Source organism: Lagenorhynchus albirostris, chromosome 4 (genome assembly GCF_949774975.1).
Source record: "Lagenorhynchus albirostris chromosome 4, mLagAlb1.1, whole genome shotgun sequence".
NCBI classification, from domain to species: Eukaryota; Metazoa; Chordata; class Mammalia; order Artiodactyla; family Delphinidae; genus Lagenorhynchus; species Lagenorhynchus albirostris.
In genome coordinates this window covers 14,191,617-14,213,052 of record NC_083098.1, presented here as the reverse complement: position 1 = coordinate 14,213,052, position 21,436 = coordinate 14,191,617, and the positions used below count along the sequence as shown (strand labels likewise).

Genomic DNA, 21,436 nt, shown 5'->3' with positions numbered 1-21,436 from the left:
ATAAACAGCTCATGCAGCCCAATATTAAAAAAACAAACAACCCAATCAAAAAATGGGCAGAAGACCTAAATAGACATTTCTCCAAAGAAGACATACAGATGGCCAAGAAGCACATGAAAAGCTGCTCAACATCACTAATTATTAGAGAAATGCAAATCAAAACTACAATGAGGTATCGCCTCACACCAGTTAGAATGGGTATCATCAGAAAATCTACAAACAACAAATGCTGGAGAGGGTGTGGAGAAAAGGGAACCCGCTTGCACTGTTGGTGGGAATGTAAATCGATATAGCCACTATGGAGAACAGTATGGAGGTTCCTTAAAAAACTAAAAATAGAATTACCATGTGATCCAACAATCCCACTAATGGGCATATACCCAGAGAAAACCATAATTCAAAAAGACACATGCACCCCAATGTTCATTGCAGCACTATTTACAATAGCCAGGTCATGGAAGCAATCTAAATGCCCATCTACAGATAAATGGATAAAGAAGATGTGGTACGTATATATAATGGAATATTACTCAGCCATAAAAAGGAATGAAATTGGGTCACTTGTAGAGACATGGATGGACCTAGAGACTGCCATACGGAGTGAAGTAAGTCAGAAAGAGAAAAACAAATATCGTATATTAATACATTTATGTGGAATCTAGAAAAATGGTACAGATGAACTGGTTTGCAAGGCAGAAATAGAAACAAAGATGTAGAGAACAAACGTATGGACACCAAGCGGGGAAAGCAGGGGTGGGGGTGGGGGTGTGATGAATTGGGCGATTGGGATTGACCTGTATACGCTGATGTGTATAAAGTAGATAACTAATAAGAACCTGCTGTATACAAAAATAAATAAAATAAAATTTAAAACTGTAATAAAAATAAATAAAGGCCAAGTAGCATACCCGGATAAAAATTAACTTGAAACTTAAAAGGTTTTTTGAAGACAAAAAGGAAGAAATCCTTTCCTCCAATTGTTTTTACTGTACTATGAAATATTTCATATGTGTGCACTTTACATAATTACATTTTAATAATATATTAATGATACTTACAATGTTACTTACAATATAAATCCATTGCTTATAATAATATATCAATTATAATACATAACTGTTAATAATGATACTTTTAAATAAAATTTTTAAAGATCACCCACTTACATATCACCCAAGCTTTCTGGGCTCCTCCCTGGACCCAACTCCTTCACTCCTACTGGAACATTCAACAGCCTCAGTTTTGTTTTAATCTTTTCCTTGATTTTCTTTATATAGTTAGAGCACATATATAATGATTCCACAAAAATATATTACTCAGTTTTGCCTCTGATCAAAGTTTGTACAACTGGAATCATGTTGTATGTATTCTTTGTGACTTGTTTTTTCATTCAACATTACGTTTTGGGGAGTCATCCAGATTCACTGGTTTCCACTATTATGTTAAATCCACTGTAAACAAATATTCCCCAACTTGTCCATTCTACTCTCTGTTGTTTCCAAATTTGTTTATTTGTGCTTTGCTATATTATATTATATACGAGACTACAATAAAAAATAATCTTGTACCTGTTTCCTAAGGCACACAAGCAAGAAATTTCCACAGGAAATACTCCTAGGGGCGGAACTGCTGAGCAAGAGTATACCTATGCTCAATCTCAACCACCAATTCAACGGTACCGCTTTACATTCCCATTCCCAGGGAATGAGAGTTCCTGTTGCTTCACATCCACACCAGCATTTGGTATATTTCAGACTTTTATATTTTCAACAACATGATGGATATGAAACAGCATATCACTCTAGTTTTAACTTACATTTCTCTAACTATTAATGAGGCTTTCACATGTTCACTGACTATCCGAATTTTCTCTTTTTGAAATTCCTGTTCATTTTTATATTGGCTGATTTTACTTTATTAATTTATAGAATCTTCTACACACTAAACCAGTTTTCAACCTTTCTTACTCTTTGATGAACATACTTTTTAAATTTTAAGCCTGTTGAATTTATTAATCTTTTTATGGTTTGCTCTGTTTAGGTTTAAAGAAATTCTTATCTTTCTCTAAAATAATAAATATATCCTTTTCTAAATACTTTAAAATGGTATTGTTTTTCATAGTTAATTCTTTCTTCCATACAGAATTTGTTTCTGTTTATGAAATGAAGTGAGTAGGGATCAATTATAGTTTTCCATATGAATAGCTAATCACTGATTACAGTGGCAACTTAGACTCACGGCTCACTGGGATTCAAAAGAAGAGAGGATAGATGGGCTGGTGATTTCTGCATAGATGGATGCACTAAAGTTGAAGCCCCCGTATACCATTATAGAGGATGAAAGTGAGAACAAATAGAGTTTTGAGAAAAGAAAACCAATTTGATAAATTCACTCCATTCAAATTCTTATGACTTTTTATATAGTTTATGTAACTCTTCCTAGTCATACTGTCATCATTTTACCCCATACAGTGTAAGACAACATTCAGTAGTTTATTTAAACAGGGCTGTATTCCTTATAAACTCTTTATTGATGTACCAACACAGCTTATGAAAATCTTGAGGAAAATATTACTACTGCAGTATATACTGATTAAGAATTTTATGTGATAATTCAGTGGTTCTCAAACTAGACTCCCACATAATTCCACAAACTCAATACAGCTGTTCTGCCATTATAATAACATTAAATTCCTTTCTCCATTTCAGAAACAACTAAATTAAATTTACAAAACTTTCTCAGTATTAACACTCTCATAATTTTTTTAAATGACATAAACCTGCTACTCATTATTTCTACTAGAGTCTGGTGTGGGTTAACATATACTTACATACTTATTTCTTTGTATATTACAATTAAGCTAATCAAGTTCAATAACTATTCTGGTAAGGTCAAAACACTTTGCTTTTTTCAGTCTAGGATCTTCACCCCACCCTCACTTCATGTTAATTTTTCCATCCATAAGATGCATATAATTTGCTTCAAAGCATTTGGGGGAGCAAAAGGTCAAAAGCAACACTGGGTATGAAAATGCTTTTAAAATGTAAAACACTTTGCAAACAGAAGTTACAATTTATAACCTTAAATTATATCTTACAAATATGGGGTTAGAACAGTCATGGAAAAAATCAACAGGTAATTCCTAAAGGTCAGTTTTATCTACAGTTTTAATTCCTTTGATATCAAGTCTTTAAATTAAAAAAAACAGGTTTCTTAACTAGACGAAAAATAAAATTTATTTGTTTGAATGTTCTTTCCTGCCCCCACATAATTTCTAATAAAGTTCCTGAAAAGTAGAGCAAGGCAAAGGTAGAAAGTTAATCTATACAAGCAACAGAACTCATCTCCAAATAATCTGAAAATATCTATTTTTATAATGGTGTGATCTAAGAATCCATGCCATCGCAGTGTGATTTAAAACTAATGAGAAAGTCTATTAGAGTCCAACTGAAATCAAGAGTGTACAGTTTACAGATGAAGGTTTAATCTGCCTCAAAAACATCTTGCAGCATAGCATTGATTTATTTGGAAGAATATACTTTCCTAAGTATTTGCTTTGTTATCTCTTTGCATAAAGAAACCTTGGTAGAGCTACAAAAGTGAGAAAACCTTTGGATGAAACAAGAATAATACACTAAGAATAAGATTTGCTTTTCCTGTTGGTAAATATCAAGAGAGCCTTGTCTTCCTTGTAGCAAATGGACTTGCTGCCCTCTGGTTTGGAACTCTGTTACACTGGGAAGCCATCTGCCCGGCTGTGCTACTTCTCAAACTTTAGACATGTACAGGAGTAGGAAAGTGAAATTACCTATTTTAAAAGAAAGTCATATATTATACTGTAAAGCTTTTAGAGTCAGAAACAACTCGGTTCCAATCCTACGCCTCCTACTTTCCAAGCTGTGTGATCACAGGCATGATTATTTAACCCTGAATTTCTATTTCCTCATCTTAAATATAGGGACAATAATAACCACCTCCCAGAATTACAGTAAGGGTTAAATGAAAGTGTCATAAATACAACTATTCGTAGCAAAATGTTGACCAAGTTATCATTAATTATAAAACCAGAGAGTAAATGACTTTAGGGAAATTGTGAAATACACTAATCGCACTTTAACTTTTTTTTTTTTTTTTTTTTTTTTGCGGTACACGGGCCTCTCACTGCTGTGGCCTCTCCCGTTGCGGAGCACAGGCTCCGGACGGGCAGGCTCAGCGGCCATGGCGCACGGGCCCAGCCGCTCCGCGGCATGTGGGATCTTCCCGGACCGGGGCACAAACCCGCGTCCCCTGCATTGGCAGGCAGACTCTCAACCACTGCGCCACCAGGGAAGCCTGCACTTTAACATTTTATGATACAAGTTTCTCTTACTTCCAGGCATTAATATTTCTGTTAAAACTGGAAAGGTTTTCTTCAAATTGCACAAAAAGATGTTTTCTGAAATAATTGGGAATAGATGAAAGATAGAAGGTAAGAAAAATGCTGAAGCTAAAATCAATAACAATTTAATATGATGGATAACTGGGAGCAGGGAAAGGAAGATAGTAACAAGTGGGGAAGCGGGATGGGAGGGAAGAGACAGTGGGAAAGAGAGAGGGGAGTGATAGCCTGCATGGCTCTGGGCTAGATGGGTGATCCTGTACTGGCCACCAGGTCATCCCAGGTCAACCTGTTTGTTGAACTGCTCAACATGTAGAAATGAGCCTTCCTACAGTACGTATGGGGTAGAAGTGCAGAGGACAACGGCTATCTGTGTGTTCCACATGCCTTACAGTATCTGCAAACCAGTGTTTGATCTGAAGTATGCTTATGTCTCTAAAAGCATCAATTAACGTCACTGACAATATATAGTTAATAAACAGAAACACACGTATATCACAGAAAATACTGTATTAAAATTTAACCAAAATTTTAAAAATTGATTCTCAACCTCTGGGCAAATCATATGCAGTTTAAATTATTAAGAAATTGAAATCATGTTAGCATAAATATCACATTTCTTTTCTATAAGAGGGAACATGCAGTATAAGAACAGGTTCAAATTGTTCATTGCAGCACTATTTACAAGAGCCAAGACATGGAAGCAACCAAAATGTCCATGAACAGATGAATGGATAAAGAAGATGTGGTAGATATATACAATGGAATATTACTCAGCCATAAAAAAGAATGAAATAATGCCATTTGCAGCAACATGGATGGACCTAGAAATCATCATACTAAGTGAAGTAAGGCAGACAGAGAAAGATAAATATCATGATACTAATTATATGTGGAATCTTAAAAAAAAAGATACAAACGAACTTATATACAAAACAGACTTACAGATACGGAAAACAAAGTATGGTTACCAAAGGGGAAAGTTTGTGGGGACGCATGGGGAGATAAACGAGGAGTTTGGGATGAACAGATAGAAACTACTATATATAAAATAGGTAAACAACAAGGGCCTACCGTAGAGCACAGGGAACTATATTCAATATCTTGTAACAAACTATAATGGAAAAGAATCTGAAAAAATATAGAGATATATATTACTGAATCACTTTGCTGTACACCAGAAACTAATACAACATTGTAAATTCACTATACTTCAATTAAAAACAAACAGCTTCAAATTGACCAAAAAAGCCGGCTCCCCTAGTTAAGAACACATGGTTTCACAGTCATATTTTAAGCTCATACTTGTGCTTTGAGAGCTGTACCAATCTGCTTTAAACTGCAACAGTACAAGAAAAAAAAATCATTCTAAATAATCATCTATTTCTACCAATAATAATTTTAAAACATTACATATGGAGTATTAATGAGTAACTCAAAAGACTATACACATTGTATGCTGGCTAATTTAAGACAAATAAACAAAAATCTTTACACAAAGAAGCGTGAATTACTTCAGTAGAACAGTGTGTCCTAGGTCACCATGCTTTCCTTCTGTATTATTGTCAAGTCTGATTTGCCAACAAGCCTCTGATAACAAACACAGAAATAAATTTCAAGGTTATAAGCTAAGCTACTACTGTGAATAATGATATATTAATCTGCTGCTGAAGTTAAAAGTGGTATAGAGAGAAATGAAAAAGTGAGAGACTCTCAATCAAGTGAATTTTACATACAGAAAAAGCCAATATTTAAGTGCAGAATTAATGTGTGAAAGCATTTATGGAATTATGTTCTGACTATACACTGTGCAGTTCTTATCATCTTTAAGTAAAACAAGAGACTAAAAAAGATGAATGAGGGACTTCCCTGGTGGCGCAGTGGTTAAGACTCCACGCTCCCAATGCTGGGGGCCAGGGTTCGATCCCTAATCAGGGAACTAGATCCCACATGCATGCCGCATGTCACAACTAAGGAGCCCACAAGCCACAACTAAGGAACCTGCCTGCCGCAACAAAGGAGCCCACGTGCTGCAATTAAGGAGCCACCTGCCACAACTAAGGAGCCCACGTACCACAACTAAGGAGCCTGCCTGCTGCAACTGACCCAGCGCAACCAAATAAATAAAAATTTAAAAAAATAAAAAAGATGAATGAAAAAAGGAGGAATAATATGAATAACTACTTAGAGTTTTTAAGACTGTTAATTATTACAGATATTGACTAATGCATACTTTTCCAAGTAATAATATAAGAAAAACCTGCTTATTAACTAAAAGGTATAATTTATTTTCAAGTGTTCAAGGCAGGGCTATAAACAAAACTCCAATAAACGGTACTGTAAATCTTGGCACAGATACACCAATGTATCAACAAAGGGCAGAGTGACCCAAGGAGAAAAAAAATCCTACATTATCTTTAAGCAAAATTGTTTGCCTTGAGTTAAAGAGGAAAACAAATTCCTTCACGATGGCTTAATGTATAACAAACAACTAAGATGGAAAATGTCTCTGTATCGACTTTTATATAGGAATTCCCGCCTCTGACATAAACAAACGCAAACTATATTTATGAGTTAAGTCCATTCATAGCAGATAAAGCTATCCTTTTGCACCATTCCAGGAAACCAATTAGTGCATAAGTACTGAGTTCTAATGATACTAAAACATCTAGAATTTCCTTTCCTGCTGTAAATACCACAACAACCGTGAGTCCCTTAACTGAGCAGCTTAAAACAGAGATGACAGCAAAGGCTGCCAGTTAGGGAGACTCATGTCTTCCCTGAATGAAACCTGTAGTTACAAAAACAGAGACCCAGATGGAACAGTCACTGCCTGCTGGCCTGGCAGCTCTGTGCCAGTTTCCTTGCTAAGGTCATAAGCAGGTGTGTGAGGGAGGGAACGGTGCTGTGGGTTAAGCCTATAAGGGAGAACTGAATAAGCTGGCTTGGAGTTGAAGGACAATTATAAAATCAATAGAGGTATGAAAATCTGAAGAAGCTAAAAAAAAATTAGCAGATTTTAAACGGATTTAAAGTATAGGGTTATTTCTGTCCATCTGGAGATTCTTTTATCTTCAGCACTAATCCAAAAAAATAGAAGGTTCCTTACATCACTGATTTCACTGACTTGCCTCTATAGTTTGAAAGCCATTGTTCCTGAGTTGATTTCTTCATAGATGGACCCAAGTTGGGAAGGTTCCTGCCATCGGACCCCTAGAGACCTGCATCTCTTAACAGTCATGGCAAAAGCATAAATTCTCTATTTGGCAATCATTCCTTAAAAGATGGACTTTGGTCAGATCTGAGTTTAAATCATGACCCTATCATTTATTAGCTATGTGAGGCTGATCAAACTACTTTACATCTGAAGAAAAAATCAGAATAGGTCACTCAACGGTCTGTTACAAGGATTTAATGAAATCATATAGTTACAGTCCATGGTAGAAGGCCAGATATATTCTCAAGAAACCCTTGATAAATGGTGACAATTATTAATGCCTAAATTCTCACTCACACAGATTCATATTCTTATTATGTCTGCTTTAACGTAAGTAATAAATGCAGCCTCCTGCCTACAGTAATTTCAAGGAACATGACAAGTCCCACAACACCCTAACACGTTCCAGGGCTTAAATCTTATTTAATAAGAAACATGAACTTTTATTCCTTAGAGATAAAGTTTAAATGGAATACAAATTGAGAGGTAACACAAAGATTTAAATTTGTACCACTGAAGTACAAGTTAAAGTTGACTTCAGAAAAAAGGGGACTAATGATTCAACAAAAGTACTGATGTAATTAGTTAATCAATTCCTTGTGAATCATAGAATTAACAGTTAAATAAACCATCAAAATGTAGAAAAATTTTTTCATATTTCTGAATTGTAAAGAGCATTCTAAGTTTCGAAGGAGATGAAGAAAATATTGTTTAGCTTTACTAAGATATTTCAAACCACATAAAACAAAATTTTAAAGTAATCAAAAGCTTATGAAAACAGTTACAACTAACAGGACTTTAAAGAATCAAGATTCTTTGATTAAAAAAAATACTCTTTAAACCAATGAGACATAGAGCCTCTGAAAAAAGAATAAGTGTATAAACAGATAAATCATAAAAATTAAAATAATAACCAATAATCTCCTCAGATTCATGTTAACTAGTAATTACGAACATAAATAAAATATCACTTTCCACTATCATGTTAGCAAAGATTTTACAATTATAAATCTCTTAGCAGGCAAGAGTTTGAGAAGACAGATAATACATATCTGAAATGAAAAGTATCAATCCAATGGAAAACATTTACTAAGGAACATTCAGACATGTTTCATTGACTGGAGAGGTGGGTAGAGGCAATCACTTTGGTTTTGTTTTGAGTGAGGCGAGGAGGAGAGAAGAAGGTATAGAAATCGCAGGCTGAGGCTGGGAACAAAGATTTCAGCTATCTGCTCAAAAACTCTTTCATCTTTAAATATACAAGCAATTATTTCCAGGGACCTTAGTATTAATGAGAATGGAAGGAACCAAAGAGCTCCAGTTTCTTTGGGAGTGGTGGGGACAGCACTTAGAGAAGCAAAGTCTTACAAGAAGATGACATGTACAAAACAAGTTTGTTTTGCTCCTCTCTGCCCCTTTAATTATTGACATTTTAAAAGACTCTTAGATGAAAGTAAAAATAATCTAGAAAAGCACATTCGGTTCTCTGAGTTTCGTTGTAATCAAAAATTTTCCAGCTGCGGAAACAAGAGACATCTTAAAACAAAGCTGTAGAACAATATATAACTATATATTCCCTATGAGAAGCTCTTAGAATCAAAGTATTAAATTTGTTTCTGTCTTTTGCTTTAGGACTATCTGCCATGTTCTATTGAAAAGGAGAATGTGTATGAGAGCATAAATTTAACTGTACTACCAAAGAGAGTGGGAGAAATCAGGAAAGCCAGAAAGGATATCTGTAATTAAAAAAAATATATATATATTTTTAACTATGATTATGAGTAGAAAAGCCCTCCATCTCAGTTGGAAGCAATAATTACTGGCTGTAGTAATTATTATTATTATTATTATTCAGTAATTATTCAGGGGTTATGAAACAATGCAAAGGAGTCTAATACAATACAAAACACAGAGATACAACAATTAAGCTTTACATGCAATACACAGAATAAAAAGAGCAATTACAAACAGACGGGAAAAGCCACAATGATAAAATACTGGCCTTACAAATATGTATTTTTTTTAATCAAAATCCTAAGTAGCTACTTTAAAAGCTGATGTTTGGCCAGTTACGTTAACACTTTGTACTATATTTGCCCATATCTATAAAATAAAACAGTTGAAGTAGAAGAGCCTGAAGGTCCCACTTCCATGATTAATTCATTCTTCTCCTTTCATGTTCTATGAATTCTATGCCATCCATAGCTACAGAAAAACACTGATTGGCCAGCTAAGTGGCTAATAATAAAATACTTGATTGTCTGGCAAAATTATTTATGCCTCACGCCAACCAAAGTTCTCTAACCTCTTCTGGTTGGTGGTGATAGTGGTGCTATTTTTTGCCTTTGTTTGGTTTTGCTATAATCTTTTTTAAAAAATTTTATTAGAGTATAATTGATTTACAATGTTGTGTTAGTTTCAGGTGTACAGCAAAGTGAATCAGTTATACATATATCCACTCTCTTTTAGATTCTTTTCCCATATAGGCCATTACAGAGTATTGAGTAGAGTTCCCTGTGCTATACAGTAAGTCTTTATTAGTTATCTATTTTATATACAGTAGTCTGTATATGTCAATCCCAATCTCCCAATTTATTCCTCCCCCTTACCCCCTGGTAATCATAAGTTTGTTTTCTACATTTGTAATCTTTTAATATTGAGGCAAACTCAGGTTTCTCTCATCACCGGCTTTTGGGAACAAGGTACATTTCTAAGTCCATGACCATAGAAACCCCTGCCCTTCCAGTTTTATAACGCTTATATTACTTGATAAGCCAGCAAGATACATAAAATTTATACCTATAACTCTTTGGTAAGGCACCTTATCCATACCTATTTAACTAGAAATACTTATGTGGGCAAAATAAATCTGAAGAAAAATTGCAGATTGAATTATGGTCCATTCCAAGCAAATTAAAAAGCTACAAAATTTCCCTATGAAAATACCAATCTTGTTTTCATTCCTAAGACAGATACAATTCAAGGTTAAACAAACAGAAGAGTCATATTCAATAGCTGGGAGAGGTTTATAAGGCTTCAACAGCAGTGGAAACCACTGGCAGAGCGCACTGAGAAGTAAAAATAATCAAAATAAGAAAAGTTGTGAATTACTCTAAATCGTGCATAAAGCTTTACCTTTGATTCTTGTATACTTACTTTGTATATGAAATAATTTGTATTTTTATGTATGGTGGGGAAATAAACACCATTAAAGACAAAATAAAATTTTATTGAGTATCAGAACTAAAGCAGCTGCTATTTCTCAAGTACTTTTTAAAACACTGACATTCTTTTCTTTCAATATTTCTGTTTTGAGGAGAAAATTCTTCTTCTGACTGAACTGAAGTATCACCTTTCAGGTCTGAGAATTTTTTAAGCCATGATTTTCTATTACTTCCTTAAATTCCTAACTTTCTCTACAATAGGAAATAAAATTAGGAGGTGTAACTTTATTCGTAACGCTGAGAGTCATTCCACTCTGTAATTCTTTAGGATACATGAGGATGGACCTATTCTCTCCCGAAATTCACTCTGGGCCTTTTGGAAGGTGTAACACTGTCTTCAATTTGCTAGAGCATCATTTAATTTATCACAGCAGTCCATGTGGGTGCAGCGACTAGGTGATTTTGCTGACAGATTTCATGAAATTAACTAAACAACATCTGCAGGCTATATATCCCGAATTTGTATGTGCTAACCAATATAATTTTGAACTTGCCATTCAAATGGTTTATGAGTTCAATAAATATCTACTTGCATGGATGAACACACATAACTATAATTGTTGATAGAAAGAGAAATGAATTTTTTAAGTATTGTTATTGTTTCAAAAGACTTTACCAACTACTTAAGGGACTTCTCCTTCAATCCAATTAATCAGTTTTAAATTATATTAAAATAAAAAGTCTATAAAGAAAAGTGGGTTTAAAATAAATATGATAAGTTTTTTCTTTAAAGTTCTTGAATGTCTGCTTTAGGCTAGGTCTTGGAGGAACATAAAAGAATTAATTTTAAAACATGGCTACAATTAACTCACAAACTCATAAGGGAAAACAAAAACTCTGTATCATCGACTTTGCAGAAGTGCTGTGACAATGGTCTGTACAGGAGACCAAACCACAGAGGCTGACAGTGGACAGGCAGGGCATCTGGGAAGGGATACCTTCATTGAGGCTGAAAGCCAAAGGCCAGGAAGAGGGTGTTTCAAGATAGAGGAAGCAACATAAACAATTCCAGAAAGGAGTAAAACAGTATGGACTGTTCTGAGAAATACAAGATATTCAATAATGTTGGAGCATAAAACAGAGGGGAGGGGAATACTCTCATGGGTGGAGAAAAGTGAGATGTGAAAAACAGCCCAGAAGGAACAGCAGAAGATGAATATAGAGCAAAAGTAGCAGCTAGATGAAGAAGCAGCTCATCAGACTCGCCGTGCCAAGAAAGCTGACCTTTATGTACAAGCAATAGAGAGCCAGGGACGGGAGGGCTTTAGCAGGAAGTGAAGAGTTCATCAGGGTGGGAAACTGATCCCTCCAAGGGTAGTACAGCATATGGACTGGGCGTACAGCGAATGAGACCGGGGCAGTGAGATCCATTAGGAGGTTAATATTAACATTTTGAGCTGAATTCACTAATCTTGCTTCAACAGATAGTTAAAACATGATACAAAAGATCCCCTAACCATTTTTATATGTCTACATATGAAATTTTATTTACAAATGTGATAAATAACCAATATCAGGATTGACATTAAATTCAAAAATAATATTGAGATGGTGTTTCAAGTTTTAAAATGCTCAACCAGCCTTCAACCAAACTACATCCCATTTTAGACACTCAACCAATACCACAATTCTCTGTTTCCTCTCTTGATTAAAGGGAAGACTTTCTTTAGTTTATTTTTATTGTAGTAATTTTATTAGATTGTTCTCTGACAAAAGTTTCCACAGGGTACTTCAGAAACAAAACACCAGAACAAATAAAAATAAAACAAATTTTAAAAGGCATAAGAAATCAATTATCATTGATTGAATATCATGTTATGTATGCAACATATAAAGTGAATGAGTAAAAGGTATTAAATAAAGAACTGAAATTACAATATTGATCATATTACCCAAAGGCAGTAGCAAAGAAAACTTTGAGTAATGCCCATTCTAGATCAACCATGGTTGCATTTTCAAAATAAACATATTATTGACAAAAATCTAAATCAAACCCATTAATAAAAGGGTAGGCAATACCCGAAAAAGTAAAAAGAAAATGCTTGATGCAGAGGCTAAAACAAGCATTAAATGAATGTTAAAATACAGTTTAAATTTAGATATCAGATTAGCCTTAAAGCACACCTGAATTAATAAAACTGATTTTGAAGCATTTAAAATTTTATGTGATTCAACAACAATGATACTCTACAACTATGGGCCTCATTTTAAGATATCTACTTTACATTTAGACCTATTCCACCTGCTGTTTTGGACATGGTTTATCCCATTTTAGAATAAGCTGGTTCCTGAATATTAACCCTAATATAAAACCTATGCCAGAGGTTAAGGGATATAAGGTATTAATAAAGAGGTATTATCTTTCCCTTATATCTCTATTGTTCTACAGTTTAAGCTCTACAACAGCTTTCATGTTATATTTGTTTTTAACTTAAATATGTAATACAAAAAACCCTTTGGAACTATAATTGCCATCTATAACCTAAGCTAAACATTTTCAATACCATGCTAATGCTTCTCTTCCACAATTAAAAAACCAACAACAGGGAAACTTTCACTCTGTCAGTACATAAGTTTTACCTAGTTACACCTATAGTAAAGCAACATATTACTTTCCAAGTTATGTGTAGTAGACATGAAACACATAAGTATATAAATTTCATGGGTGTTCTAAATCAGAAAACACATAGAAAACAATTCCTTTCTGTCCCCTTCAGCACCACTGCTTTTAACATCAATCTGGGATATGCAAAACAATGATGATAAATGAATATGCAATCGCACTACGGTCACACAGAGAAGCATGTGTCAAAGTTCTACCTGTGATGACAGGAAAAAAACTACTGATGTGGGGCAAGAGATGTTAATTTAATATCTTTACTAGAGAACCACTTTTGCAAGGAACCAACCTAGCAAGTCACTTGGACAAGCAGAGAAATTCTAAATGCTGAGTCCTTTGCACCTTGGATGAAGAAGTCTGTTCTTACTTTTCATCACTCCTGCTTCTCTCCATTCCCAGAAGGAGTCATTATTTCACTTTAATGCGCTGTCAAATGGACAGTGGCTTTCTTTTCAAAAGACCCCATGTTACTCACATTCACAGCCTGCACATTTTGACAGTGTCTACAACATCTTCACACATTCATCTGAATTCTTCCCCTATTCCACTTCTAGAACACCCTCCACTATAAACTCACTAATATTCATGTTTTAATAGCAATATAAAAAGTAAACACGAATTTACCAATCAGAAGACGTCAAGTCTGACAGAATGAAGAAAGAGAAATTTACTGACAGGACATAACATGAAATCAGTGTTCAAGAGCCATTCCCACCACCCACACCATTTAAGTGTATTATGACCATGCACAGCATTCTTAAGAGCAGAATATGAAACTACACTGCCACCAAGAACACTTAACCAGCAGGCAGCCCCTCCACATTAGCTTTAATGTGCCACACAGCCCTTTGCTTACTGATGTAGAGCAGCCAACAGGGAGATGGAGTTTACCAGTAAAAGCGAGACTGAACTGGCTAATTACTTACCTTCTTACGTATAGCAGGCTTGCTCGTTTAACTTTTTGTTTCCACTCTTGTCATAGCTCAGCGGCAAATGGTTGTGATTCAGCAGAAGTTCGAACCTGATAATTAAAATAATTTTTTAAGAAAAAAATTGGAAATTAAAGTTCCCTCCACTGAAGTCTTTCTTTCCTTGCCCTCTGGCTGTACGTTTCTCACTCTCGTTTTCTCTCCCTGCAAGGCAGCTACGTAGTGGTCTATAAATATTGACCCTGACACGTGCTCAGTGCTTCACTTGCTCATGGCACAGGTCTGTGTTACTGAACACCGTGGTAATACTCCAGCAAAGTTCTCAGCTGCTCAGACAAAGCTGTGGATTGGCTCACTACTCAGCAACCCTGTGCCTGCCTGGAAATACCATTTTGCTTCCAGTTTTACAGATGCTATGGGCCTTTCCTGAGGCCCAAATCAGGCACAGAAGGGCAATTATGAGGTTTGTCTGAAGAAATAGTTTTCCTCAAGCAGGTGGAGAAAAGGGGGGCTGGGTGGAGTGAAAGACAAGAAAGGAAATACTGCCTTTGTTTTGGCTAAACAACATAATTTCAAATCCTTTATAAAAGTCATACCTAAATGCCATTCAATCAAGCTTTATAAAACTGAACTACTATTTACTATGAATAACCAAAAGACGTAGGAAAGCATTTTTGCAATTGTTTTTAATATTGCTTCTCACTGAATAAGGCTGCAGTGACTGAGTAAGCGGCCACAAAGAAATGTGTCAACATAAATAAATTCATTTCCAGAATGACAGAAGTGCCCAGGAAAGTATAATCTGATCAAATTAAATATTTGGTGAAAGAAGCTAAAATATAATCTGGAAATTATATGAATCAACATGTCATATGAAATACTTCTAGATTTTCAATCATCACAATTGAATTATTTTATTTTTTACAAAATTAAGGGGACGGTCTTCCCTGGTGGTGCAGTGGTTGAGAGTCCGCCTGCCAATGCAGGGGATGCGGGTTCATGCCCGGGTCAGGGAGGATCCCACATGCTGTGGAGCGGCTGGGCTCGTGAGCCATGGCCGCTGAGCCTGCGCATCCGGAGCCTGTGCTCTGCAACGGGAGAGGCCACAATAGTGAGAGGCCCGCGTACCGCACAAAAAAAAAATTAAGGGGACTTCCCTGGTGGTGCAGTGGTTGAGAATCCAGCTGCCAATTCAGGGGACATGGGTTCGATCCCTGGTCTGGGAAGATCCCACATGCCGCAGAGCAACTAAGCTTGTGCACCACAACTACTGAGCCTGTGCTCTAGAGCCCACAAGCCATAACTACTGAGCCCATGTGCCACAACTACTGAAGCCTGTGTGCCTAGAACCTGTGCTCCACAACAAGAGAAGCCACCGCAATGAGAAGCCCGTGCACCACAACGAATAGTAGCCCCCGCTCACTGCAACTAGAGAAAGCCCGTGCACAGCAACAAAGACCCAACACAGCCAAAAATAAAATAAAATTTTTAAAAAGGTATTATTTTTTAAAAAAATTAAGGATAAGATCTAAGCCATGACTATATAATTTGTAGGTGATATAAACAAGGTCAGCATTATCTACATATAGCACATATAATGTCCACGGTATGAATGATTAAAAAATAAATGAAGCCCATATTTTTTATTCTTCTTGGCAAGAAAAATCATATGTTTGCTTAATTGAAATTTCCTCTCTTTGTTAAACCAAGAGTATAGGAAACTTAAGAAATAATCTGGTCACTTATTTAATAGCTGATAAAACTGACCTCCAGGCCAGTTAATTTACCCACAATCTCATGGCAAGTTTGTGGCAGGGCGAAAACTAGACGTTCTTGCCTTATTGCTCACAATTCTGTTCCCCTTCTACTACAATAATGGTTCCTAAATTCATTTTTAGGTTCAAACTCTGATTTTCAGATGAAATCTTACCAAAAACCTTATCAGTAAGGGCAAATATTACACCTAGAGAAATAACCAGCATAAAATAAAAATAGTCTTTAACAGCTTAATTGACTCCCCCAAAAAGTTATGCATAAGAATTACCTTTCTAACAGTTGAAATCGACTTTTCCTTGTTTGGTTCACTTATCAACATTTTCCCAATAAATGAACTTAATACCAGGAGGTATATAGTGAGGTGCTGAGGAGCCCAAGAGGAAACACAGTTCTCACGCTCAAGAAAGGAAAAAAAAAAAAGCCTAATGACAAAACAACGTGTTAGTACAGTGATGCAGACTAGGATGGCAGCAAGGGTGCTTGGAACACTAGCTCCTGAGCCAGTCTGAAGTGGGGGAAGTCTTGATTCCTCAATCAAGACTTCTGCATCTTAAAGAAATCAAAGATGACACAAACAGATGGAAAGATACATGATGTTCTTGGATTGGAAGAATCAATATTGTGAAAATGACCATACTACCCAAAGCAATCTACAGATTCAATACAATCCCTACCAAATTACCAATGGCATTTTTCACAGAATTAGAACAAAAAATTTTACAATTTGCATGGAAACACAAAAGACCCCGAGTAGCCAAAGCAATATTGAGAAAGAAAAACAGAGCTGAAGGAATCAGGTTCCCTGACTTCAGACTATACTACAAAGCTACAGTCATCAAAACAGTATGGTCCTGGCACAAAAAAGAGAAATATAGCTCAATGGAACAGGTAGAAAGTCTAGAGATAAACCCGTGCACCTATGGTCACCTAGTCTATGACAAAGGAGGCAAGAATATACAATGGAGAAAAGACAGCCTCTTCAATAAGTGGTGATGGGTAAACTGGACAGCTACATGTAAAAGAATGAAATTAGAACATTCCCTAACACCATACACAAAAATAAACTCAAAATGGATTAAAGACCTAAATGTAAGGCCGTATACTATAAAACTCTTAGAGGAAAACATAGGCAGAACACTCTTTGACATAAACCACAGCAAGATCTTTTTGGATCCACCTCCTAGAGTAATGAAAATAAAAACAAAAATAAACAAATGGGACCTGATGAAACTAAAAGCTTTTGCACAGCAAAGGAAACCATATACAAAACGAAAAGACAACCCTCAGAATGGGAGAAAATATTTGCAAATGAAGCAACCAACAGGGGATTAATCTCCAAAATATACGAGCAGCTCATGCAACTCAATATCAAAAAAACAAACAACCCAATCAAAAAATGGGCAGAAGATCTAAATAGACATATCCCCAAAGAAGACATACCGATGGCCAAAAACCACATGAAAAGATGCTCAACATCACTAATTATTAGAGAAATGCAAATTAAAACTACAATGAAGTATCACCTCACACCGGTCAGAATGGCCATCATCAAAAAATCTACAAACAGATGCTACAGAGGGTGTGGAGAAAAGGAAACCCTCCTACACATCTGGTGGGAATGTAAATTTGTACAGCCACTATGGAGAACAGTAAGGAGGGTCCTTAAAAAACTAAAAATAGAGCTACCATATGATCCAGCAATCCTACTCCTGGGCATACATTCGAGAGAACCATAATTCGAAAAGATACATGCTCCCCAATGGTCACTGCAGCACTTTTTACAATAGCCAAGACATTGAAGCAACCTACGTGTCCATTGACAGATGAGTGGATAAAGAATATGTGGTACATATATACAATGGAATATTACTCAGCCATAAAAAAAAACAAAATAATGTCATTTGCAGCAACATGGATGGACCTAGAGATTGTCATACTGAGTGAAGTAAGTCAGACAGAGAAAGACAGATATCATATGATATTGCTTATATGTGGAATCTAAAAAAGGGGTAAAAATGAACTTATTTACAAAACAGAAATGGAGTCACAGATGTAGAAAACAAACTTATGGTTACCAGGGAGGAAAGAGGGGGAGGGATAAATTGAGAGATTGGGACACACTACTATATATAAAATAGATAACTAATAAGGACATACTATAGAGCACAGGGAGCTCTACTCAATACTCTGTAATGACCTATATGGGAAAAGAATCTGAAAAACAGTGGATATATGTATAACAAATTCACTTTGCTGTACACCTGAAACTAACACAACAGTGTAAATCAACTAAACTCTAATAAAAATTTTTTTTAAATTATTAGGCAGAAGTGAGGCAAAGATGAGACAGAATAACACAATAAAGACAAACAGGCAGGAAAAGGGATGCTATGGAACTTCCAAGTTCTTTCTTGCTGGAGCACATAACTTGAAGCAGGAAATGTTTAAATTAAAAAAAAAAAAAAAAGAAAAAGGTCTAGAAGGAGAAAGGTGATGAAGGGTTTTATATACCAGGTTTAAAAACTTGGGTTTTAGGGACTTCCCTGGTGGCCCAGAGGTAAAGAATCTGCCTTACAATGCAGGGGACACAGGTTCAGTCCCTGGTTCAGGGAACTAAGGTCCCACATGCCACAGGGCAGCTAAGCCCGTGTGCCACAAACTAAAGAGCCCACGCACCCTGGAGCCTGCGCACCACAACTAGAGAGAAGCCGGCTCACCACAAAGAGTCTGCACGCCACAATGAAAGATCCCGCATGCCCCAACGAAGATTCCATGTGCCTCAACTAAGACCCAAGGCAGCCAAAAATAAAATAATAAGTAATAAATAAATCTTAAAAAAAATAACTAAAAATAAATAAAAACTTGGGTTTTATACAGTAGGCTAGTAGTCTTCAACTAGTTTTATTCACAGACCCTTAAAAGAATTTTGAAAAAATATATAACCATTCACACATTACCAAGTTAACATCTATAATTTTTCACCTGTGGTAAAATATGTACTTGAAAATAATTTAATTTCCACCCAATTGGAAATACTGACATTTTAAAATAAAATTTATATCAACTATCTTAAGAATACTCAACAGAATCTAAATCCACAGTAATAAAACCATTATCCATTTAAAAAATACATAAATAGACTCTTCTTTCAACAGCTGAAAATTTTACATTACTATTTTATTTTCTCGACCTTTATTTCCATTTTATTTCCTCAGAGAATTCTTACGTAATGTATTTTGTAATTAAAAGCCTTTCATTTTTCACTCTATCATACTTCTCCACAACAAAAATATAAGACACTAATTAAAATTGTTTAATTGCTAATTTTTCTATGATCCCAGGACAATGTACTATAGTATGATTTCAGATGGATAAGGGTGTGTCTTCTTTCATAAAGTAAGAGAAAGAATGTTGTGAATAAAGCATTTCTCTTAGGCAGATCAATATTAATAAAGAGAAATTCATGCAGAAGTTGAGAATCTGGACACTGACTCCATTAAAACTATCTGACTGGACTACAGTACCACATACTACCTTTATATCAGTTACTTAAATAAACGGCAGAGGCAGTCCAGGCTAGGTCAGGAAATGAACTAAGCAGTGCCCTCACAAAGTCAGAAAGGAATCTCTTAGCCTACATTTCTCTCAAGGAACTGCTAGAAATTTTTTTTTTTTTTTTGCGGTACGCAGGCCTCTCACTGCTGTGGCCTCTCCCGTTGCAGAGCACAGGCTCCAGATGCGCAGGCTCAGTGGCCATGGCTCACGGGCCCAGCTGCTCCGTGGCATGTGGGATCCTCCCAGACCGGGGCACAAACCCGTGTCCCCTGAATCGGCAGGTGGACTCTCAACCACTGCGCCACAAGGGAAGCCCTAGAATTTTAATATTGAGTTTTAAGGGGTAGCAAGAAGATGAGATGAAGAAATTAATCAGCGCAAATCAGTGGACAAAACTAAAAGGACTGATGTGTCCTATAAAAAAAATAAAGGGTTTTGTCTTTGATTTGACTATAGGGTAAGGAATGCATAAAGAGTCAAAGGTGTGAAGACTCAATACTGCCAAAATGTCAGTTCTTCCCAACTTTACCTATAAATTCAATGCAATCTCAACCAAAGCCCCAGCAAGTTATATTTTGGGATATTAACAAACACATACTAAAGTTCATATGGACAGGCAAAAGACCTAGAACAGCTAACACAACACTGAAGAAGAACTAAGTTGGAAGACTGACACTACCTAACATCAAGACTTACTATAAAGCTATAGCAATCAAGACAGTGTGGAGAAAGAACAGACAAATCAATGGAACAGAAAAGAGAGCACAGAAATAGACTCACTTAAGTAGAGTCAACTGATCTTTGACAAAGGAGCAAAGGCAAAACAATGAGGCAAAGACAGTCTTTTCAATAAATGGTGCTGGAACAACTGGACATCCATAAGCAAAAAAAATGAATGTGGACATATCTTACATCCTCCACAAAAATTAACTCAAAATAGATCACAGATATACATGTAAAATGCAAAACTGTAAAACTCCTAGAAGATAACATAGGAGAAAACCTTATGACCTTGGATATGATGACTTTTTAGATAAAACACCAAAGGCATGACCCATGAAAGAAATAATTTGTAAGTTGAACTGCATTAAAATTAGTAACTTTTGCTCTGAGAAGGACAATATCAAGGGAATGAGAAGACAAGCCACAGACAGGGAGAAAATATTTGCAAAAGACATCTAATGAAGGACTGTTATCCAAAATATACAAAGAACTGGGCTTCCCTGGTGGCGCAGTGGTTGAGAGTCCGCCTGCCGACGCACGGGACACGGGTTCGTGCCCCGGTCCGGGAAGATCCCACATGCCGCAGAGCGGCTGGGCCCGTGAGCCATGGCCGCTGAGCCTGCACGTCTGGAGCCTGTGCTCCGCAACGGGAGAGGCCACAGCAGTGAGAGGCCCGCGTACCGCAAAAAAAAAAAAAAAAAAAAAAGTCTGGCCATAAAGAAAAGAGACTGACAGATGGGGGAAATGATTTAAAACAACTCATCCCTGTGTAGAGACCGAGTGTTCTGAAGTCACACCGACTTGAGTTTTCATCTTTCTCAAGTTACTTTGTAAGTTATATAACCTTAGTTTCCTCAACAATAAAATGAGTTTAATATTTGCACCTCTGCACTGGGTATCAGTACCGCTTTTTACTGTGGAATAATATTTCATTGTCTAAGATAGGCTTTTTAATTATCCATTCATTCTAGCTGATGGACGTTTGGGTTGTTCCCACTTTTGAACTATTATGAA

General features: G+C 36.1%; 1 protein-coding gene across 2 annotated transcripts in view; it reads right to left on the bottom strand.

Moving 5' to 3' along the window:
- Positions 1 to 21,436, bottom strand: part of BMPR1B (bone morphogenetic protein receptor type 1B) — a 424,915-nt gene that overhangs the window by 147,627 nt on the left and 255,852 nt on the right. For both annotated transcript variants that reach the window (XM_060147586.1, XM_060147587.1), the window contains one exon: positions 14,366 to 14,460. The gene's annotated coding sequence lies outside the window, so the exon portion shown is untranslated. The remainder of the gene's footprint in view (positions 1 to 14,365; positions 14,461 to 21,436) is intronic.